This window comes from Artibeus jamaicensis, unplaced genomic scaffold, assembly GCF_021234435.1.
Source record: "Artibeus jamaicensis isolate MK-2021 breed Jamaican fruit bat unplaced genomic scaffold, CSHL_Jam_final contig_444, whole genome shotgun sequence".
Lineage (NCBI taxonomy): Eukaryota > Metazoa > Chordata > Mammalia > Chiroptera > Phyllostomidae > Artibeus > Artibeus jamaicensis.
Genome location: NW_026521831.1, coordinates 2,831,634 through 2,854,841, shown reverse-complemented (window position 1 = coordinate 2,854,841; position 23,208 = coordinate 2,831,634). Strand labels below are relative to the sequence as shown.

The 23,208-nt window shown below is 56.3% G+C and overlaps 1 long non-coding RNA gene and 1 other non-coding gene across 4 annotated transcripts; both read left to right on the top strand.

Moving 5' to 3' along the window:
• The first annotated feature begins 8,461 nt into the window (after window positions 1-8,461).
• Window positions 8,462-22,716, top strand: LOC119037852 (uncharacterized). Of its 3 annotated transcripts, XR_008391774.1 has the most exons (7): window positions 8,462-8,558; window positions 9,196-9,363; window positions 10,580-10,731; window positions 11,770-11,885; window positions 18,791-18,842; window positions 19,422-19,646; window positions 22,199-22,716. It is a non-coding gene; the product is annotated as an uncharacterized LOC119037852 (long non-coding RNA). The 3 variants fall into 3 exon arrangements; XR_005080307.2 differs by lacking the exon at window positions 9,196-9,363 and having other exon boundaries at window positions 19,422-19,513; XR_005080305.2 differs by lacking the exon at window positions 9,196-9,363.
• On the top strand, window positions 10,843-10,919 carry LOC119038021 (small nucleolar RNA SNORD112). Its single transcript, XR_005080347.1, has one exon. It is a non-coding gene; the product is annotated as a small nucleolar RNA SNORD112 (small nucleolar RNA).
• Window positions 22,717-23,208: the final 492 nt, after the last annotated feature.

Here is a 23,208-nt window from a genome sequence, read left to right as displayed (position 1 = left end):
CTCCTGTGGTCGCCCTCAAGTCACAGAGGTCACATCCACGTGCCATCCAAAACCAGGCCTGGCAGGCGAGCTCCCCTGGGGCAAGCTTGGCCTTGGTATGAGGTGGGAATCTCTGCAGGGAGGACTGTTGTTCAACAAGTTCAGGAGAAGAGGAGAAAACGGGCACTTGGCCGCTGTCCTGGGTCAGCAGCCCAAAATAGCTTTATTTCCTCCCCCAGATTCAAAGTAGAAATCACAGGGGCTGGATATAGAGCTCTGGATTCTGGGTTTTATTTTTTCCGTAAGCGTTTATAAAACATCGACTGCGTGCCAGAGATTTGTACGTGGCAATGGGATGCTAACTCGGGATTTTTGGCTTATTTCTCTTTCTCTTTTTGATGGACTTGCCACGCTGTGTCCGCCCCAGCTCCGAGCGGTTGAGGAACCCTGGGAGTCCTCCCCCCACCCCTTCCAAAGTCTCCACATGCCCAGGGTTGTCCCCTTTATCTGTGGGGTGCGGGGAACTTCAAAATCTCGGCCTCAGTTCCACATGTGCAAAGATGTGGGCTTGATCCTCCAATCGTATTAGTGGGGGGACACAGCTGACCCCTCTACTGTAGCAGGCAGCCCCTCCCGATTGCTGGTTGGTTTCCCCCGGAAAAAAGGGTGTGTGTGTCCAGAGGGTTTTTCACGGGCCCAGACTGCATTTAAAGAAGTGCGCTGGTGGGTTTTCGCGTGTCTCTTCCCTGCCGGGGCAGGGTGCGTTCGGGAGGTCCACCGGGGCGGCTCTGCGTTCCTGCCCTCGCCCGCGTCACTCCCTTCAGTGCGTCTCCTCAAACACCGGGCGGGTCCGTGAAAAACACGGATTCATGCCCTTCTGAAAATGCCCCGTTGGCTAAAATCCAAGCCTTCCAATGAGACACAAAATTCTGACCTGCCCTTTCTCAAAATTAGGGCACGGTTGTTAGCGGGACAGTTAAATCTGACCCCTCAGGCCTGTGGATTAAAACCTTTCGCGGTTTATTTACTGTCTATAGTATTAAGTCCAAATCTTCTAGCATAAAAATTCTTGACACGTAAACTCACCCAAATCATTTTCTGGCTAAAATGTCAAGGCCTTTGAATAATAGAAAATCCTGATCATGCCATCTCTCAAGATAGAGATTACATGTCTTAGCAGCAATTTCATAACCTCCTCACCATCCTCTTTACCTCCATTCCTTCCCATCAGTACTGTAAACATCTCCCTTATAGCCATATATACAGACCACACTGTCTAAGTTAACTTACCTCCCCTTCAGAAGAAGTCCTATAAGGTGTGTAGTAGTATTGTCAAATTCTTTTTAAAAAAATATTTTACTTATTTATATTTAGAGAGAGGGGAAGGGAAGGAGGAAGAATGGGAGAGAAATATCAGTGTGTGGTTGCCTCTCATGTGTCCCCTACTGGGGACCTGGCCTGCAACCCAGGCATGTGCCCTGACTGGGGATCGAACCGGCGACCCTTTGCTTCACAGGCCCGTGCTCAATCCACTGAGCTATGCCAGCCAGAGCAATATTGTAAAATTCTAAGTCTCTGATACAAAGTTCTAATTAAAATGTAAAATTTGACTAAGTAATTCATCTGCAGTCTTTTCTGTTAGGAGGAAAAATCTCAGTATGTTTTTTAAAACCCTTAATATCCTTTATTGGCTAAACTTGAAAATTTAAAAATTTAAATTGGTTACAATGTGAAATGTAAAATGTAAAATGTCAGTATTTCACTCAAAGACCTTAAAACTCTTTATTGGCTAATATTTAAAATGTAAAAAATTTAAATTGAGTGTAATTCAGAATCTTAGTATGTCTCCTAAAGCCTTTAAAACTCTGTTGGCTCAAATTTAAGTTTCTTAGCCCTTCATAATATAAAGTCTACAATTGTTAATTATAGTTTACAATTTTCAGTTTACAAATTTTTGATGGTGTAACTGATTAAGTCCTAGAACATTCTTGTTTTCAACCTAAAACCTGATTTCAATACTCCTTTCAACATCAAAGTTAAAACTTTTAGTAAGATGCATAAAAATGATTTCAACTTACTTATTTTAAACTTCCAAAGTTTTTGTTCACTGGTAATAATACCAAGTTCCAATCAACATAAAATAAAATTTTTTATCATGTGATTTATTTGCAAGCTTATGGCTATAGAACCCAAAACCTTACCCAGCGACTTTAAAGCACACTTAGTCACAGGATCAAATTTTATATACTGTGCTGGGAAGTGCGAATTTTATTTTAAGGGATGACAAGATCAGATTTTTACATCATGCTAATAAGCTAATTCCAACCTCCTAAGTGTGAGAGAAATATTTGACCACAACCGACATACTTCGAAATAAGAGGTTACCCCCCCTTGCAACATACATGATGAATTTGGTCCCATAACTTCTTCTTCAAAACCCTAAAGTATCTCTTAATCACCTTTGAGACAAGATCTAAACTCCTTGGGCTAAAATACACATCTTATTTTATAATTTCCACGCACACTCATTAAATACAGAGATTTCACCATATTCCTCTCTTAGAATCTCTTAATGGTTGAAATCCAAACGGCTGAAATCAGCAGGCACGAAATCGAGGTCCCTTCCTCCAAACACAGTCCAAACTTCTTTGCGTGCCATGTGGACTCCTTCCTGCGACCTCTTGGGTGCCCCGCCCCGCCCATCCATTCCTTGCCTGACCCACTTCTGCAGCCTGAAGTGCAGACGGCACACATTTGCCCTCCGCCCTCAGTTTCTTATCTGGTTCATCAGATCCAGACACCTTAGCATAAAATTTGTCTTTCCAGCTAATTCCCCTGGAGACAAAACTCTCATCAGTCACTCCTTACAACCCTGTGTTGGCTAAGACCTCAGCTGCCTCTGCATTACTGAGCGTTCCAAATGAGATCATAACCCTTCCCCAGATGAAATGCTCAGATGCCTTCAACTCTCACATAAAATCTCATCTCCTTGGCATGTGATAAAAATCTGATCATATTATGTTTACCATAAAAATCCACTTTTGCAGCTCCGCTGAAATGCATAAGTTCGGTCATGTAACTCAGTTTCAAACTTCTCAAGGTTTCTTCATTGCTTTGGGACATAAAGTCCCAACTACTTAACATAAAATGCAACATTTTACCATGTAATTTATCTTCAGATCAGTCTATAAAAAAACCCTAAATCTCATCCCGTCATTCTTTTAAAGTCTTTATTGGCTGAAACCCAAGCTTATTAGCATGATGTAAAAATCTGATCTTGTCATCCCTTAAAATAAAATTCACACTTCCCAGCGCAGTATATAAAATTTGATCCTGTAGCTAAGTGTGCCTTAAACTCTCAGGCTCTCTCTCAGTTGTGGAATTATAGAGTGAAAGTCCAAGTTCTTAGCATAAAATGTGAATTTTATTTTGTGATTTCACTGCATACTGTTTATCAAATACAAAACCAACCCCTCATGATGTCCCTCGCTTAGAACTTTGTATTGGCCAACATCAAATTCCTAGGCGTGTGCAGCAAAAAGCTAATCATGTCAGCACCTAGGAATAAATACCAAATCTTGCTTGCATCTCCCCAGAGTCGATCATGGAAGTGCCCTGCTCAGAGCCTCTCAGTGCTGGTGCCAGAGTCAATCAGACCTCTCTGGCAGGCTCTCAAAGTCAGGCCGTGTCCTGTCAGCTGATGAAGTCCAAATGTTTTAGTGTGATACTTAAATTCGTGGCTATTTCTTTTCTCTTTCTAATTTTCAATGTTTCCTCATTGCCTATAATGGAGGCCAAAGCCAATTGTCTTAAATACATTCGATCCTGTTTTTCTGCAGACTTATCTCCCAAAAGCAGCAAAAACCTTGCCATCACGTTTCTTAAAACCCTTTGGCAGGGACCCAAATTCTTTAGCATGATTTAAAAGTCTGGTTCTGTCACTCCTCAAAATAAAGTCCAGATACCCCCAGATCTATTCATGAAAGCCCCGCTTAAAATCTTTTCATGTGGAGGTAAAATATCTCAGCATCTTAGCGGGGTGCCCAGACTCACCCCTGCTTATCTCAGTTTAAACCCTTCCGCACTTAATGTCCACCCGTTGAAATCCAGAGGCCTGAGGGCGGAATGAAAACTGCACCAAGTATCTGAACCCCAAAAGCCTTTCCGTTGCTCCTCCTGACTCAGGATGTCAGGCTGAAATTCCTTTGCACGATTCCAAAGTTTTTCACCTCCCAAGTTCTCATGTCAGCCCCATGTTCATCCTCGTATATCACCCCCGAAAGACTGGGTTTCTTATTTCCTGTCGCCAAACACATGTCAATTTTATTGTCCCCAAGTTTTTTATGTGTTTCAGCTGGTACCCCTGCGTATAATTCATTGATTCACACAGCAGCATGTCCTGATTTCTTTTCTGGGACAGGCACTGAGGTGGATTCCCCGGGGTGAAGAAACAGAGGCAGCCTCTCCCTGCCGGACATCTGTCACCAGCAAGGAGGTGGGGACTGCACCCTTGTAGTTACATGCCATGCTAAAGGTGAGCGTGGGGTCTTGGGGTCAAGGCCGGGAGGGTTCCCTCTAACCCTTGGAGGGTTCTCTGGGCTCAGCTGTCCATCCCTTGGTGAGGACTTTGGGCCTTGCCGGGGCCACCATTTCAAAAGGTGGAGGTGCCCGTGCTGTCTCACCTGTCACTTTAGCCAGTCATTGCTTGTGTCCTCAGACTCCTGCGAGGCTCCCCACCACTTCCCCCCCGACCATTGTTCTGGGCCCTCAGTCCTCTGAAGGTCCCAGGACACATGTGAGGGTCCCAAGCTGCAGGACAATTTCTTTAAGCTATATCCGCTGCTGGTTTGGAAATTCTCACTTCACACCCCCTCCCGAGTCAAGCCTTGGTGTCCCTGGTTCAGGGTCTTGGAGTCATACCCTCTCCCCCGACACCCACAGACACACACACCCCAGCCTCATCACCTGCCGTGCCCAGCGCCGCCTCCGTCAGGTCAGCACCCTGCTTTGCCTCTGAGCAAGTGGCCCATTGGGTCAGGGCCGCCAACGTGCGTCTATGAAGGGCTGGCTGTGGGGGGGGGCGCCAGGGGCCCACCCCTCTGCGAATACCGCTCTCTGTCAGCTCACTTGTACAGTAAAGGAAATCGGATTTTAAAAATAGAGCTTGGAAGAGGAGATGGGAGGATATTTAGGAGCAGAGTTGAGCCTGGGGTGGGGAGTGGAAGGATTAGGGGAGAGGTGAGGGCAGGGGAGGAGGGCGCGAGGCCCCAGTTGCTGAGAAAGAAGGTAGAGATGTGGCGTGCAGGGGGTGGAGGGAGACTGGGGCTCTCCATTCCACGTTCCCCGTTCCTCGCCTCTCAGACACCAGCATTAACGTGGGAGCCCCTGGCTCTCTGGGCCATCAGGGTGGGCGTCGGGGCCGGCACCGGGCGAGCACCCCGTTGGCTGCAGGAATGTGCTCAGAGCCACCTGCGTTGGGGGGACACAGCCTTGAGGTCTCAGGAGCTGGGCGACCCCACTGTGAATACCCTCCCCTGGCCTTTCGACTTCTCGGGTCCTGCTGCCGGGGGGTGGGCACCCTGGGGCCCTGGGAGGGCACAGGCTGTAGTTAGTTCTTTGTTGAACTAAAAAGTCAAGGTTAAGAGGTGCCACTGGCAGGCTCAAGCTGGGGCTCCTTGGTTTCCCTGTTGCTGCCCCGCTGGGCCTTGGGCATCACTGGGGAAACGGAGGCTCTGGAAGGGGGTTGCCATGACTCAGGACAGGCAGGGAGTGACGGCAGAGCTAGGGCTGTCCCCAGGGCTTCTCTTCCAACCCCAGACTGAGCTGGGGGGGCCTCCTGGGGAGGGTCCCCGAAGCCCCTCACCTCCTCCAGTCATCAAGGTGAAGAAGGGCAGTGCCCCTGCCCGGGCAGTGTTCCTGCAGATAAGTCCCTGTCCTCTCCCGGGCCCCGCTCCTTGACTGGCAGCTCTAGGGGGCAGCTGGATCACCCGGCCCAGAATAACCCTGGGAGGGGTTGGGAGAGGGGTCACAGAGAGAGTGTCCTCCCCTGAGCTGCCCTAATCGGCAGGGCCAATCAGCGGCTCCCGACGGTGTGCTGGCCTTTCAAGGCAATCAGGCCGGAGGGAGGAGCCAGCCAGCTGCCAGCCGGACCCACGCTGACTTTCAGCAGGACTGTCCTCCTGGGCCCTCAGTTTCCCCAGAGTGGCCAGGAGGGCTGGGTACGGCCTTCTCATTTTGCTCCTGTTCCTCTGGGGTCCTGAGAGGTGCTTGAGGGGTGACCCTGGGGTGCAGTGGTCTGGGGGCAGCTGGGCAGAGCAGGTAGAACTAAGGGGCTGCCACCCTGCCTCAGCACCAGTGGCTGCTTTTGGGAGTTGGGGTTCTTCCACGTCATTTAATCAGAGGGTCCCACATCTTAGCTGCTGTCGGGAGCACAGGCTGGCTGGTTTTACCCAGACCTTGCCCGGGTTTGACGCCCAGGCAGGGAGGGGCCTCGGGGGATCCAGGCCTGTCTTTGGTGGTCTGTTGCCGCCTGGGCGAGCCCGCCGCTGTCTGCCGGAGGAGACCCCGAGGCGGGTGGGGGCAGAGTCTGGCCTCAGGGTCCCCACTGACGAGCGGAAGGGGGCCTTTTCCCCAGGGGACACAGGCGTGTCAATCCCTCAGTAAATCGGGAGGCACCTAGCACAGTGGGGGCGTGTCCTGTCGTCCGGGCTCCCGTGCCGTCCCCTTCCCAGCACCCGTTCAAACACCATCTTCACACGCGGGGCCGACTTGAATGGGGGCCCCGGTCTTGTGTGGGGCAGTGCCTGGCCTGGAGAAGGACTGCATGCGAGTCCAGGGGGAGGGACCTTGCCCAGGACCTGTGACTGGAGGTGGCCTTGGCTCTCAGACCCTGGCTACTGAACCCCCGGCGATATGGCTGGTGACTGAGGCTGGGGGGGGGGGCGTGGATGCCGATGTCCCAACAGGTCATTGCATTTCGTTAATTCCAACAGATGTCGCCACAGTGTCTGTGCCGGGACAAGCAGGACCCTTGCCACTCAGACCTGTTACTGACTGCACTCCTTACCATGTGGGTGTGGCCCAACATTGAATTTGGAGGTTCAGCCGGCCCCTTTCAGGAAGCAGGAGGCAGGGCTAACACTCGAAGCCAGGGGGTGGCGTTGAGAGAGCGGGAGCAGACGTCCCACGTCGGGTGGGCAGTGGCCCTCCAGGGACCTTGAGGGACCCTCAGGCCCAGAGAGGCCCATGTCATTCTATGGTCCACACAGCCCTCCTTGTGGCCCAATGGGAGTCTGCCTGCGTCTCCCCCAAAAGCTCATGGAGTCATTCCTGATGCCTTTTGGCTAATTTGGGTGTCGGCGGAGGGTAGGACAGCTGGCCCAGGACATGCTAAGTATAGCTGCTCACGTGTTTGAACCAAGGTACTGAGTAACCCTCGCCAAGGTTTTTCTGTAGACAGAAGGACCCTTTAACATTTCTTCCCAATCACCTGCCCACCCCATTAAATGCCCAGCCCCCCCCCAGGCCCATGCCCCACCCCCGGCGGGGAGGTCAGCATGGGACCCCCACCCCCAGTCTTACCTTTGATGCAAGTATTCAGTGGGTTTGCTTCCGTCCTCTGGGCTGGGACCTGGCTTCTTTCTGGAAAGTTATTGGATAAATTAATGCCTTTGTCACGGGAGCCCCGGTCCCGGATGCCACGTCTGGTGCCTCTGTGAGGTGGCTCCCACATTTTCTGTGTGCCTGGCACCGTTTTCATTCTGTCATTCTTAGAACAGAACACCCTGTGGAGGGCCTTTCGTTATCCCATTTTCCAGAAGGGGAAACTGAGGCCTGGGACATACCTTAAGCCACTCACATCTCTAACAGTACCTGGACCACGCACCTACCCACCCAGGGCCCCACTAGTGCTCTTTCCAGCACCCTCCCCCGTTTGTGTGGGACCCCCATTTTGCTCTCCAGTAAGTGGACTTTTGAGTCAATGTGGGGCTAGGGCCTGGCCTCTTGTGTGACACTGAGTGACCCTCTTAGCTCCCTGACCTTTGACTTTTGACTCCCAGGCAGTTCGAAGTATCACCTTCCCAGGCAAGTGGTGCACCCTCAGCTGGGAGCCCCGCCACGTCCAGGGAGCGGGACCCCACCCTGTTCTGCTCTGGCCCCTGGCGTCGGTCTGTAGGCACCGCTCTGCACCCGCCCTCTCTTAGTGCACAGTAGGACTTCTGGCAGTGATGAGGCTCGAGGCAGTGGCTCAGGTGGGTGGGCTCCACCCTGGCGGAGACCTCTGAGCAGTTTCTCTTCCCTCCCAGGTGGCCAGAGGTGAGGCAGCGGCTTTCTCCCAGGAAGGGAGCAGATGCCCGGCCCAGGATGGAATCTAAGGTCTGAAAAATGATTCCCCCCCCCTTCTCGTTTGTATATTTGAACAGTTTGTAAACGTGCACACTCCCTAGAATGGACTAACGTGAGCCCTTGCTCCCACAGCCGAGGCTCGCTGCCCTGGGGGGCAGTGAGTCGCCGGATTCCTGACCACACCTGCCCAGAGGTGCGCGGGGCCCTCCGAGGCTGACCTCGCCGCCGACCAGGTACATGAGATTGCTCTGTCATACTGACGGTCTTTCGGGGAAGGGGAGGCCTTAAAGAGTTAGGGGTTCTGCCCCTGTAATGTAGGAATGTAATTAAAAATGCAGAGTCAGGCATGTGACCAGGGAGCTGCTCAGATCTCTCCCTGGGGCAGGAAAGAGGGCTGACACCTGAGACCTTTGGGATGGGGGCTCCCAGGGCCCACTCAGGGGCAGAGAGGGCATGTGCCCCGGGGGGAGGTGGGTGACCCCAGCCCAGGGACTGTAAGTCCCCCCTCCCTTTCCTGCAGGGCGAACAGCCTTCCTCAGACAGATGCCTTAAGCAGAATGACATCAAATGCTTTGTATACAGTAGACGCTCGACACAGGGATGTATACAGTAGACACACAGGGATGCTTCTTATTCTGTCTCTTCACTGTCCCTTTGAAAGCCCTTCTTGTTTGTGTAGCGTCCAGAGGGAAGACAAGGGGAGCAGGGGCAGGGAGGGTCAGTCCTGGGTCCCCAGGGCCTTCTCTGGAGTCAACTGTGTGGCTGTATTGCCGTCACCTGGATTTACGTGGGAGGAGTGACTCCTGCCTGGAGGTGGTACAGGTGACATCATTCTGGGCACTGCAGTTTACTGTTATTATTTATCCCAAGTGTATTTTGCATGTGAAAAACCACCACAGACCCTGGGAAGGGTGCAGGGGACCAGCCCAATCCTGAGCACGCTGCTGTGTTGTAAATGGCGGAGTCTCACGTGCAGAGAAGGGGACAGAGAGCTGCTGACCTTGGTCAACAGGCACACAAGGTCCCGGTGGAAAACAGGTGCCTGCCAGCAGAGGGGAGAAAAGTTTTAGAAGGGCCCCCTCTGCGTTAGCCTAGTGGGAGGAGACATTCTAACCAATTAGCCAGTGGGTTGCTCTGTGCCGATGCAGGGATGGGGGGGGGGGTGCGGGCTCCTCTGGGCTCGGAGCGGGCCTTGTGTAAGTGTCCTTGGGTCCCTGAGCCTCACGTGGTGTCTTATCTGTAGGTGACAGTGGGCTTGGCATGTGCTCATCTAGGGTTCTGACCCCTGAGGCAGCCAGAGGGGGTGCCGGTGGGCTCTGAGGGGAGGTGGGCACCTCCATGTGCTGCCCTGGGCATGAGGGGGCCGGTGGAGGCCTGCGAGGCTGCTCCCCTGTCTCAGAGTGGAGAGGTTCGGAACACCTCTGCCACGTGGCCTCCTGGTCAGAACTGGGGGGAACCGGGGCTGCTGTGCGTTCTGCCCGGGGTCGGAGCTGTTGGGGCCCAGCACGGCCCAGGAGCTGTGTGGCTGCTGTTCCCTGGACGCCTGTGTCCCGCTCCCCCAGGCCCATCTCATGTCCCGTCCTTGTCCCATCAGCTAATTCCTGAGGGTTCAAGCCAGCACATTAGCTTTCGGGGCCTCTCCCTAAAGACCGAAAAGGGAAAAGTGCTCCCTGACGGGCGCATTGCAGATACTGCAGGCAGCTCTGCCGGGTGGGGGGCCCGCGGGTGGTGAGAGCAGAGCCTGCAGCCGCGCACCTGCTGGCCTCCTGTCACTGACGTGCCGCTCAGGGGCCCCCCGGGCCCCAGCTTCAGAACGTGTGACATGAAGACGGGAGCAATCTTGGGGACCACATCAACCCCCCATGTCTGCAGGACTTGTTCTGGGGGTGTGTCCATTCCTGCTCCATCAGCCAAAACGTACTTTTAGTGTTTGTGCAAAACAACAGCAAAAAAAAAAAAACCCACTTGCAAATGTTTATTTTTAATGGTGCGAGAAACGCATCGGTAATTAATACACTCATTACGAAAAATCAAACACTGCCGATAAAAGCCAAAGCCAGCCTCAACCCACTCCTCCTCCTGTCCCAGCCCCTCCCACCTCCACATATTAACTCCAATTACGGGCTTCAGGGTTATGGTCTCAGACTTTTTTTTCCTGGGCATTTGCATATGTATAGACACAGACCTCTAAAGTGTACGATTCTGCTTATTTTTGCAGTAACTGTGTCATTGTGTACATTTCTTTTTTGTGCAGCTTCTTCAAGGAATCTGCCTGGGGAGGGTCCGCATTGTCCCTCAAGAGGACACTGGCGTCCGCATGCCCCCAAGTTGGGTTAACCGCCTCCTCCCTGCTGTCACGTAGGCCCCGGCTTCTCCCCCCCGAGGGGACGGATGGCGGAGGCAGGTGTAAGTAATTGCTGAGGTCTGGCTTGGAGGAGGGGCCCCCCGAGTGTGTAAGGCATTATTGCAGATGAATACGTGAGTGCATAAATTAGCACAATAGAGCAGGGACGCGCCTGGGCCGGGGACGAGGAAGTGTTTGTGAACAAAAGGTCATGATTAATCCAGTTCTGAGTGAAACACTGACGTCCGTTGGAGGACCGTCGTCCGCTCTGCTGTTCTTTCTAAGAGCCCAGCCCCTCCTCTCCTGCGGAAAATCCCCCCACTTTCTGTGTGTGTGCTGGGGGTGGCGTGTGTGTGCAGTAGAAGCTTTGGTCAAAAAGTCCCCGCCGTTGGGGCAGCCACCAGGTTCATGGCTGCTTGTTATGTAAGAAAACAGATACACGTGAATCCATAAAACATTAGTGTCCCTGCCCTAGATTTATGACGGGGGCCTGTCACGAACCAGGGTTTTAATTAATATAATTCTGCCTCCCTGTTGCCCACTCAGGAAGATCTAATAAGGGGGTCCCGTGTTTTGTCACTGGTAATGCCCCTGCGGTGACAGGCTGGCTGTCACCTGTGGACACTGTCCCTTTAACCCGAGTCCTGGAGCCGAGATCGTTGCGTTAACCAGTTTGCAAACTTTATTTTCACTGAGTGATTTTTCTAAAATGCTGTTTTGACCTCATCACTATCTTGCTTTAAATCTTTCATCTGACTTCCCGTGGCGTCTGGGACGTGGGCCAAGAGCTTAGCTCGGCACGTAGGACCCTTCAGGGTCTGGCCGGAAGCCCCTACCTCCTCATGCCCTTCTCTGACCAGTCCCCGGCTCCGTGGCTCGCCCTCAGCTCCCAGCCCCTCTCTGTGCCCCTCTCCTCAGCCTTCATACCCAAAGCACAGAGGCTTCCCCCCAAAACCCTGTGCAGAGTTCAGCAAAGCTCAGTCCCTGAATTGTGACTCTGCGTGACATGTCTTCCTAGTCCCAGACAGCGTCCTGCATTTTTCTAGAATCCATGACACTGGCCATCTGTTCACTGGCCCCTCTCCATTGTCCCTTTCCAGGACCCCCGGTGCCCTGTCTTGCCTGGATCTGACTCCCCGTCATGGAAGACCACCTCCTCATCTGCCTGGGGCCGATGGGCCGTGCTGGAGGGGAGCTGTTTGCACTGCGGCCCCCGGTGAGTCCTCAGAACACTATTATCACACTGTGAACACACACCCGGGGAGGCCCAGGCGGGCGCCCCACGACCCTGTCCCGCCCTCTCAAGTGCACACACCAGAGTCCCTCCGTGTCTGCCGGCAGCTGCGTGTGTGGTACCCCGAAACTCGGAGTCTGGGGTCCAGCCTCTCAGGGTTATGAGTGCCAGTGATGGGTTTTCGGGGCCATATTACAGCTGGGAAGTGGTTGATGGTGTCTTTGGTGGTCTGCTCCTTGCCATAGGGAGGTGAGCTGGTCCCAGAACATGACAACGAAGCAAGTCCCAGCATGTGACAGCAGGGCCACTAGCTGGGGTGTTGGTGACAGGCTTGGGGAGAGGACATGGTTGGGAGTGGTGTGGTGCTTGCAACCTAAGCAACGGTGGCATGTTCTAGAAAGAACACAGGGTTTGAGGTAGAGGGTGAGGATGCCAAGGCCCCTCACCCTGGGGGTACAGGGTTTACCTGCCCTTGGGGGGAGCAGAAGTCACTCATGTGTTCAAGGTTTTGGTCCCTTTTCTATCCCTGGGGTAAGGGCACCTGAGAGGCCGGCCATCTTAAACACAAACCCGCCACAGAGCGGACGTAGAGCCGTGCATCTTTTAAAGACCCCAAGATGTTCTGTGCCTCAGTTTCCTGCTAATAAAAAAAGGAACCCTATTCTCCTGTGGGTTCCAAGAAAAAATGCCACCCAGGAGTCACCCAGCGCAGGAGCGGTAGCCCTGCCTGTCTCATGTCCTCCTGAAACGCTCGACCCTCCCTCCTGAGACGGGTGGCTCCTCTTGGAGCCCCCCAGGGGAAGACTCTGTGCCCCTGCTCCAGCGCAGCCCCCAAGGGAGAGGCCGGCCTTTCCCCAACACTGGAGGGCCCTCGAAGGGGCTGCCCCACCAGCTTGAACTGGGCTCTCCTAAAAAGTTTGGCGACCGTTTATTTAATTTTTTAAATGTATATAAAATGTCAGGCTGCTCTCTTTGGCAGATTTTTTAGGCTCGGACTTTACAGACTTTGGAGGGCTTGGCTCGGAGGAACGGGGGTTCCAGTCCCCAGAGGTTCCTCATTCCTGGAAGAACTTCTGGCTAAACCCGACTGGGGCTCAGTTTCACAGAAACGGCCCCCGGGGCGGGGGGCCTAAATGAGGGTTTTGTGCCTCAGCCAGCGTGCCCCTGGGGAGCGGGCTTGCATGTCGCCTTTCGCACAGAAGTGACCGTCCTCGGCAGCTGCGCACAAAGGCCCCTCTCTCCTGAGTTTTGGGCTTATTTACTCTGCAGTGCGGGCTCCGGGCTCTTTTTGCCGCAGCTGTTTGCCGCGTGGCCCTGAGCCGCGTGTACCCCTGTGGCCCCAGCTTCAAGCCCAAACTCTCTATCCTGGCTTCTCCCATTAGGATGAGGGAGGCTGGCTGTGTGTGTCTGGAGCGTGGGGACCGACTGGGACATGAGGCTGGTACAGTGCACCCTCGTCCAGGAGCCCCTCCCCAGCCAGCCTGCGGGTCAGGGCCGAAGGTTTCGCTATCCTGTGGCCTCTGGCTGGTGAGGGACGAGGGCGGCCGACATTTCCATATTCACCCTAGTCCATTCTGCGTCCTCTCCTAAGCCACCAGCTTCCCCAACCAGAAACACATTTTCTTTGTATGATTTACCGTGTGCGCAGCTTCTTCCGCACCCCCAGGTAGTGCCGCAGAGGCTGCAGCACGCATGTAAACACCACTTTGCCAAACATTTTCACAATTTTAGTGTTTTAATCAATTGAAACAACAACAATGATGAAAAACAACAACACTAGATTCTGAGAAACAAATGCTCTCCCAAGCAGCACCTAAGCGGGGTGGCAGTCTGTCTGTCTGTCTGTCTGTCTGCAGGGAGCCAGCCTGCACTTCCACCTGCAACACGATGCTGCCCCCCCACGGCGGCCCGGAGCAGCTGTTGGGACCCCGAGGCTGGCAGCGCCCCCGCAGCTCCCGTTATCAGGAGCAGGGCAATTAGGCAGCAGTGGCAAGGGGCTCTGTCCCTGGTGCCCCTGACCTTCCTGAGTCTTTCTACCTTAGGGAGGGGCTCAGAGGCACCTCTCAGCCCTGAGGGTGAGCAGCCTGCTTATGACGGGGGCCAGGAATGCTGGCCCCTCAGCCAGCCTGTCTCTCTCTCTCTCTCTCTCTCTCTCTCTCACACACACACACACACACACACACACACACACACACACACACTCACACACACATGCTGGGTGTCTGCACTGGGAACAAAGACGAGAAAACTCCTTTAAAAACTGCAGAACAGAGCCTCATCTAGCGGGGGTCCCCTGATAAAGGCCCAGTCCACCCCAAGTTCCTGGGAACTGAGTTCCCATGAACGGGACTGGAGAGCCAGCACCCAACTCCAGAGCAGCCTCATTCGTTACCAGGCAGGACCCTCGGCCTGGCCCCACTCGGGGGCTTTCAGGAGTCCCTGGAGCATCCACCTCACAGTCCAGCGACTGGCTGGGCTGGTGGCTGTGGCCCAGTCTCCAGGGAAGGGCCCTTTTTTTTTTCATAACTGGCTGGCCCTTCCACTCAGGAGACCCCCGCTTCCTGCTGTGTGCCCCCTGGAAGGCTGCCCCCACCCTCTGTCTACACCAGCCTCACCCCAGAAGAGACCCAGGCCAGCCTTTCTGGGCCTGGGAGCCAGGGCAGGCACTTGGCCTCTCCAGGTGGCTCAGCCCTTGAGATGGGGAGTTGGCTGCAGGACAGCCCTCCACCTCCCCCCTGCTGGCCCCAAGCACTCACCCCCATTCTCCGCTCCTCTCCCTCACTGCCTCATTGTGACTGAAGCGCTCCACCAGCCATCGGTGTCTTTGCCATTCAGCTCAGGGCAAGGTACACGGGAAAGTCCGGGCATCCTTGCTCTGACCCCAGCCTGCCTCGCCGCGGCCAGCCCCGCTCTCTCGCTAGCTCTGCTCGCTCACTCGCTTGGGACTTAGCTCCGTAGGAGCTGCTCAAAGGCCTAGACGTGCAGGCTGCCAGCCCGGGCAGGGAGCCGCGCTGCAGCCTCCCGGCCAAGAACCGGCCTGCCGCTCTCTGCTCGGATGCCTCCCGTAACAGGGAGCTCCCTCTCTCCCCGAGCAGCCCGCGCGGGACTCGCACGCCGCCGCTTTCCTGAGCCCTCCCCTGCTTTCTGCATCTGCCTCCGTGGCTCTCGCAGCCCCCTCGCCCCCTCTGCCCCCCGCTCTTTGCAGGCAGCTGGCTCCCTCTCAGTTCTCTCCTTTCCGTGCGGTAAAGCCAGCCCTGCGTCAAGGGTCAACATCGGGTCCCGTCCCCATCCCCATCCGGACCGCGACTGTCTACACCTGTGCCGGCGCCTCTGCCCCTGAAGATCGGGAGCTGGGACGGCGCCCTTTGCCCTGCTGTTCTGCAGAGAGCCCAGGGGAGGGCGCGGGTCTCCCTGCCCGGGTCCAGCGGCTCTGGATCTCTCTCTGAAGCGGTTTCAGAGCCCTCTCGGTTTTTTTTTTTTTTTTTTCTGGCCCCTTTGCCAGTTGCCAGGGAGAATGCTCTGTATGCAAAACTCCTGAGTTTTCTGCCGGAGCGGCTGGCGCCCCTGGTCAGCCCGCGGCCCCTGCAGCGGCGACAGAGCCGGCACCAGCTAGCAGCTGCCTCGGGGCTGGGGGCCTCCGGAGCCAGGCAGACCCACCCCCACTCCCAGTCTCTAGCGGCGGCCATGGCAAACCCCTTCCCGCTTCTGAGCGTCGGGTTTTCCTCTGGGAAGGGGGCGAGCGGGGCTCCCCACCAACTCGAAGTGAGCCTAGCTCACATCAGACGCTTCTCCACTGCTTGTAGAGGAGCCGCAGGGACTCAGGGAGGGAGGCACGCATGGAAAAAGTGTCACCAGAAAGAAACCGGTCTGGCTTTTTCCAGACCCCTCTCCGGATGCAAAGGGGGCCCTGGGCATGGCGCAGACCCCTCTGCCGGCTTTACCGCACACAACAAATCAGCCAGAGGCCGCCCTGGGCCTGTGAGCTCACAGCGGATGCAGTACGTGGTAGAAATGACATGTAAACCCACATCTGTGTTTAATAAAGCAAGAACTTCCATTGTATATAGCAGCCCGAGTGGCCGGGGGGTGAGGCGTAAAGAAACAACTTTCCTTGCAGCTTCCTAGAATGGCCAGGGCAGACAGGGGGCGCTAGAGGGAGAGGAGCCTGCGGGGGTCCAGGCATCTCACAGGCTATGGGCTACCGTCGCCCACCCATGCCGTTAACCCCCAGCCACCATAGTGCACCTACCTTGCCGGGCCCAGACCCGAGTGGGAAACTGGACACGAAGGCTGGAGGCTGGATGCCGGCCGGCTTCCCGTCCTCGAAGCTCAGTCTGGTGGGGGAAGAGACAGGGAGTGAGTCACGGTAAATCGAGGGATCAAAGGGGGTGCTGGCATCTGAGACTTACAGAGCCCGAGATGGGGGCCGAGGGCTGAGCTGGGCTGTCTGCGTAGGACTCTCCCTGGCAGAAAGTCAGCAGCAGCCTCAAACCCCCATTGGACTGATGGAGAAACTGAGGCACAGAGCGGGGAAGTCCCGTACTCACTGTCTCTCAGCTGGTGTGAGGCCGAGTGGGACTGGAACCCCAGTGAGTCCGAGGCTCCCCACCACACCCTGCTGCTGAAGACTGCTCAGTGAGGCTGTGCTGAGGGCTGGTGGGGGGGGGGTGTGGGTGGGCAGGGGATGGATTGATTAGTGCTAAGCACCTCCCAGCGGTGCTTGAGATCCCAGCTCCTCTGTGGCCCAATCCGTTTGAAGGGCAGATTTAAAATTAGGTGGTAGCACCTATGGGCAGAGGCTTATGAAAATGGCATTATTAACCTGATGTGCAGAGGGCCCTGCCCACCTCCACGCAGATTGCAGGCAGAGAGGGAGGGGCTGGGGCTCGTGTGTGTGGACAGTGAGTCAGAGAGGACGGAGCAGGGCGGGGGGCCTGGAGCTCCTCCTGGGGAGAGCTGGCTGTGGAGGGGCTGAGGACTGGGTCCAGGCAGGGGGGGGACCATCTGCAGTGCAGCCCCTCACCACAGGGAAGCGAGCCACGAGAGAACCCACTCTTGGGGGGAGTCCCAGCCCCTTCTCCGATGCAGAGAGCCCCTCTCCGATGCAGAGAGCCCCTCTGAGCCGAGGCCCCTCAGTTTCCCCTTCTGGGAGGCAAGGATAGAAGGCACGTCATTGCAGGGAGAGCCCCGGTCCTCACTAGCCCCTCTCCCGCCCCTTCCCACTGCTGCAGCCTCCAGACACCTGTCTGCTTGTCAGCCACGCCGCACGGGAGTCCCAGTGCAGCAGAGACAGGGTGGGAGGGAAAGAGGCAGACAGGGGGGGACATGTGGACTGGGGAAGGGGGGAGGGACCCGCTGCCCCCGACCAGGCAGGCTTGGGTCATTTAGGATTTGTGCCAACTCACGGTGCAGTGGAAGCAGACGGTCTGAACTCTCCAGGTGCCAGCCAAAGAGTCTGTGGCGCCCCCAAGTGCCACAAGGGGGCTGCCTGGGCCACGTTTTAAGCCCGGAAAGTGAGGAGGGGGAGACAGGCAGGAGGGACCGGCGTTTTTCACTTTTGTAGTGGCGCTTTCAACTGCGTCAGAAGCGTGCGGGGGGCCAGCTGCCCTGGGCTGGGGGCCCCAGGAGGGGCGGCCGCTTTGCCTGGGGTGGCTGCGGGGCTGCGCCCCTCCCTCGCAGAGCCGCGCTGCAATGCAGCCCGCTGCCGGAGGGTCCCGGAGCTGTTTGGCGGCCGGTCTCCCAGAGTGGGAAGTGAGGGGTGTTGGGGGAGTCCAGGAAACCAGGGTGCCGAGGGTCTAGCAGCTGCCAAAGGGCCAGGAAGGGGGCGAGGAGGAGGGTGTGGTGGTCCCGGGGGGCGGGGGTGGGGAGAGTGCTGTGGACCTGGGGCCCAGGGTGAGTCAGTTTGCAGCCGCAGGACCGGGCAGGACAGAGGGAGGCTGAGGGGGGGGAGCGAGGGAGTGGGGGTAGTCAGGGCAGCGGGGTGCACACCGTTTTAAGGGAAAAACACCGTTTTACATGAAAAGCACAGACTCCTATGTTCCCCCAAAAGCGAAAAAGTATTTGAAAACTGTACAGCCGAGCCCTCCCCAGCCTGGCTCCACTGGTCTCGGGGAGGGTCCCCAAGCCCTGCCCTGGGGAAGGGAGGTGCTCTCGGCCGGGAGAGCCAGCGAAGGGCTTGCAGGGGACAGGAAGGGGCTGGAGGCCCAGTGGGTGCGGGGCGAGAGGAGTAGAAAGGCCTGGGGGGTGCGGGAGGCCCCGGCAGGGAGAAAGGTGGGGGGAGCACAGGATGGCGTGGGGACGCAGGCAGAGGGGCCACGGAGGGCCCTGGAGGGTCTGCGAGGGCAGGAGGGCCTGAGGGAGGAAGGAAGGGCCTGGGCACCCCGGTCCCCTCTGCCGGCCCCCCCTGGTCCCCTCCTCACTTGGAGATATTGTTCCCAGTTCTGCCGACATCAGCTGAGACCCTGGGTCCCTCTCCACTGCCTCCTGTCCCGCATTTATTTTGACTTGTTTACTTTCAAATCCTCTAATGGTGAAGCGCGTGAAACAGCACAGAAGTGTAGAAGTAGTGCGCATTTCCATCCCGAGTTGCGCAACGTCCACGTCCCCACCACCCAGCTATGATCACTGTCCTGTTCCATCTGAATCCCTGCCCCCCACCACCAGCCCCGGCCCCCCTGCCCCCACCCTGGGCACTGTTGAAGCTCCATGTTGTTTGCTTTGAGCATTTCTCAGTATCTATCTCTAAAAACAGAGAACTGTTTTCTTTTTTAAAAACATAACCATAATGTCATTATCACAGTTAAAAAATTAACAGCATTTCCTTAATGTCACCGAACATTTACCCAGCTTTCAAATGGCCCCGATTGACTCCTTAATTTCTTTTCCAGTTGGCTTGTCCAAGTCTTCCCTGTACGCCCGAGGGGCCCTGGGCACACAGAGGTGAGTGTGGCTACAGATTCTGGGGTCTTCGAGTAAACCCACCCTCAGTGGCTTCCAGTTTCCTCACAGAAGACGGCACTAATGTCAGGTCTTGTCTAGAGCCATTGTGAGCACCAGCAGGGTCCCCTGTGAAGTCCCCGGCCCTGCATCTGACACACCACAGACCCTCGGTGAACGGGAGCTGCCGGAGCTGCCCTCCCTCCCCGGAAACCTCTAACCGGGCTGGGTCGGGGAGGCAGGACCGAGCTGGGTTTCACCCGCCAGGCAGGCCACCCCCGGGGTCATTAGGATGGTCCTGGACTGCCTCCCGGCCAGGGCAGCCTGCAGCCCCCGCGGCGGCGGCGACCTCCCGGGTGGCTGGCTCGCAGCAGCTGCTGTGACCCAGGGCAGCCCCCCTTGTCCCTGCTGCGGGACCCCACCTGTTGCCAGTCCACTAGATGGCACCCTCTGCTGGGAGTCCAGGAGGGACCACTACCCCAAAGTGCTGTGGCCACCGCCCCTCCCCAGGTGCGGCAGGGGGCTGCCCAGTGCTCCCGCAATGCAGATCCTGTTTTAAAAGTGTTTCTCAATGTCACGCAGGTGGCCCCGGTCCTGCCCCCGCACACAGGGCAGCCTGATGCTGAAGCAGAGGGAAAGGACAGCTGATGGCCAGTCGCTCAGGCCAGACGCTGGTATGTCTGCGTCCTCTTTAAATCCTCGCTCAGCCCCTTCTCGTTTCCCTCTACTTCACGGACCAGAGGATTCTGAGAGGTCAGTGACTGGTCCGAGGTCAGCTAGGAAGCGGGACCCAGGATTCCAGCCCAGGTTTGCCTGACTCCTGAGCACACCAGAGAGGGGGGAGGAGGGACATGAGGTGTGATGGATGGACGGAGGGGTGGATGGATGGAGGAGAGGTAGGGTCAGTGTCTCACCCAGACCGAAGGCTTCCTGGTTCGGAGCACTGAGGTCGTCCCGGGGAAGCGCTCGCTGGTGCAGCTCCTGCCGTCTGCTCTGCCTCCGAGCGCACTGGCCGGCTCAGGTGGCTCTGGGACAACAGGTGGGCTGCCCGTCCTCAGGGACCAGGTCCCTGCTGTGGTTCTGGAGCTGATCTGCGTCAGCTCTCAGTCCCCGCTGCTTTCACGAACACGGAGAGACAGCAGGCGGCCCCCCTCCCCTGGCTCTCCTGGGTGGGGGAGTATCCCCTGACCCCACCACGTGCCTGGGCCTTTTCTAGCCACTAGGCATAATTGTGCCTCTTCTCAATCAGCGCGGCCAACCCCCGTGATAACAATTACCGTCCTGCATTCAGATAAAAGGAGCCTCGGCATTAGGGATGACGAGAGACTCGCCCCAAACCGTACAGGGAGCACACACGGAATCGGGACTGGAGCCCGAGTTTGCTTTATTTTCAAACCCAAACACCCCCCATTTTCTTGTTTTCTAGATCATGCCTGAAAAAAATGGGTACTCCTTAGGGTCCCCCCGTGCTAGACGCAGCCCTCTGGCCTGTCAGGGAGCGGGACTTCTTATCCCCTGGCCTCTGAATTTACTCCTCTGGTGACACTTTCTGTCACTCATCCTGGTTGTCAAGATCACTCATAGCGAGGGTCAGGCTTGTCTCTGGGGTCCTGCAGAACCACTGGTCAGGTGTCACTAGCATGCCGGTGGCTGATGTTGGGATGGAAGGTGCAGGGGGCCAGAGGAGGAAATTCGTCTAGAGCCTGGAGGGGTCCCAGGCAGGGAGGGAGGAGTTCCGCACAGGGGAGAGCGCAGGCCAGCGAGCCCCCCACCCCAAAGATCGCCTTCAGTTCAGCAGGCCCCTTCTCTGTGCTCTGCTGACAGGCTGAGCCCCTGTTACCTGCACCCCAGACGGGTTTCGATCCCAACTCTGGCCTTTGCTGTTCTGTGAGCTCAGAGCAGGTAGTTCATCTCCGTGCCTCAGTTTCCTCAGCTGTAAAATGGGGATATCAGTAGTACCTTATTAAGGGGTCCTTGAAGGTGATGTGACTGCCAACATTTAAAGTGCTTAAAACCATGCTTTCCGGAGGGTGAGCGCACAAACATTTCATTACGGCGAAAGTTACAATTGTTCCAACTGTTCTCTCATGGGGGCACCTGGCCTCTCCGACTGGGAGCGAGCACCACCCACCCGTGACACTGTGCCAGGCAGGTACTCAGGTGTGCGTTTCTGCCTTTGGAGAGGGAGGTGGTGAAATACAAGTGCCAGTGGAATTGAAGACTAGAGGATTTCCGCTCTAGTCTGGGAATTCCACACACCAAGGGGTCACGGCCAGCAAACAAAAGAGTGAGCCCGGAGCAGGTGCCGCGGCCCCGAAGGAGCACACCGAGAGCGGCAGGGCAGGGGGGCAGGGGCAGTTCCATTGTCTGGGCTCAACCCCGTGGCTCCTGCCTTCTGGGGGCGGCTGTTACCCAACTTACAGACATGTCTTTGCTTGCTCTTTGGAGGGTCAGATGGGCCCTCCTGTGCTCCTTCCCCGCACTCCCAGACACCCCTTGCAGGCTGCCCGGGCGTCAGACAGCAGGAGCTGCAGGTGCACTGGGGCTCAGGTGGGAGGCCGGGGGTGGGGGGAGAGGCAGACTCTAGAGCCAGACCCCCCACATCCATCTGTGGGTCAGCCCCTTCCTAGCTGTGTGACCACTTGTGAGTCACTTTGCTTCTCTGAGGCTCAGTCTTCCCACGTGTAAAATGGGGCTGAGAATCTCTGTTCAGTGCAGCTTTCTCTTTGTTATTTCTTTCCCTCCCTTTCCTCATCTGTTTTTCTTCATCCGGTTGACTCTTGGATAACACGGGGCTTGGGGTGCTGACCCCAACACAGTGAAAAATCTGTGTGTAGCTTCTGGCTCCCCCACATCTTAAGTACTCATAGCCTACTGCTGACCAGTAGCCTCACAGATTTGCTCAGTGGCTTGTTAACACATACCTGGTATGTGATGTGCATTTCACACACTGCATTACTATGACGAAGTGAGCTGGAGAAAAGGAAGTGTTATTAAGAAGTCGTAAGGAAGAGAAAATACATTTATAGTATTTTGGGAAAAAAATTCTGCGTGGAAGTGGACTCACCCAGTATAAGCCGGTGCCATCTAACAGTTAGTGGTTGTCCCCACTGCCACCTTTACTCCGCGCGCGGTGCTCGTTTCTGTGAGTTTCGTCTGTTTCGTCCTAGACCAGCGCCTGGCACCAAACGCACACTCCAGATTTTTTAGTGTGTGGGGGGCAGAGAAACAAGAGATGCTGTTGAAGGGCACCCACCCCAGAGGGCTGTCGAGTTTGCAGGGCAGGCAGCGGGGTGCCTGGCGGAGAGTGTGCATTCAATAAATATTGGCTAATTATGATTATTACGTCTAATTCACAGGACTGCTATGGGGAGGATCACGCGGGATAATGTATGCTAAGGCATGCTGCGAACATGGCCTGCTGGGGCCAGGAGCTACTGCGCTAATGATCTGCTGCTGCCGAGGGAGAACTTGCACTTAAACTTGATGCCTTTCATTTTCGTGCCACCTGGGAGGGAGGGAAGGCCGGTGGATTGCTGCCACCTGAGGCTCAGATGGGGACGGCGCCCTGCTGGGGGTGTAGGCGGGGCCAGGAGTCACGTCCTGGGTCCCAGGCCAAGGGCTCTTTCCATGACTGCTTTTTGAAAACCCCCAGGTGGATGTGAATACATCATACTATACACACATATGTAATCTGTGTTTTGTGTCACAGTTATGTCTTTTATTCTTCGTGTCTCGGCCGCTCCGGCGTGGGTGTGCCGGACACCCGCCGGGCTGGCCGGGGAGGGAGGAGGGTCAAGGGTCAGAGCAGAGGCCCCTTTGGTTTCTGGGAAGCTGTCTGAACATCCAGGGTCTCATGGCGTACACGGTCCTGGGGGTGGCCCCTACTGCACACGAACCCTTGCTTGGGCCACTCCTTCCCAGGGCATGGGTTTGAGCTTGGATGCCAGGTCCAAGCCCGAATGGACCCAACCATTTCCTGCCTGAGGCCCCTCCTGCCCGAAAACCTCATTCGTTTGTGACCGGTCGGGGGGCTGTGTGACCCGTGGGGTGGGCGGTGTGGGCCCAGGCGGTCTCAGCGACGGTCCATGGTGCGGTCCGCCCTCGTGGCGGAGCCTCGAGGGGCTGCCGTCCTCGGCCTACAGACGGCACCAGCCGGGGCTCAGGACAGAGAGGCCAGGTCACGTCTCCGCAGTGCACAGCTCGTGAGTGCCTGCTGGGGTGGAACCTGGTCTGTCTGTCTGTCCAGCACACGGCTCGGGCACCGCTGCACAGGGGACAAAGACTGGCGCACGGGCATCACCTGGCTGACTGTGGCGCAGTTACAGTGCATTTTGCGTGGGGACTGGGGCTGTGACTCTCCTGCAAT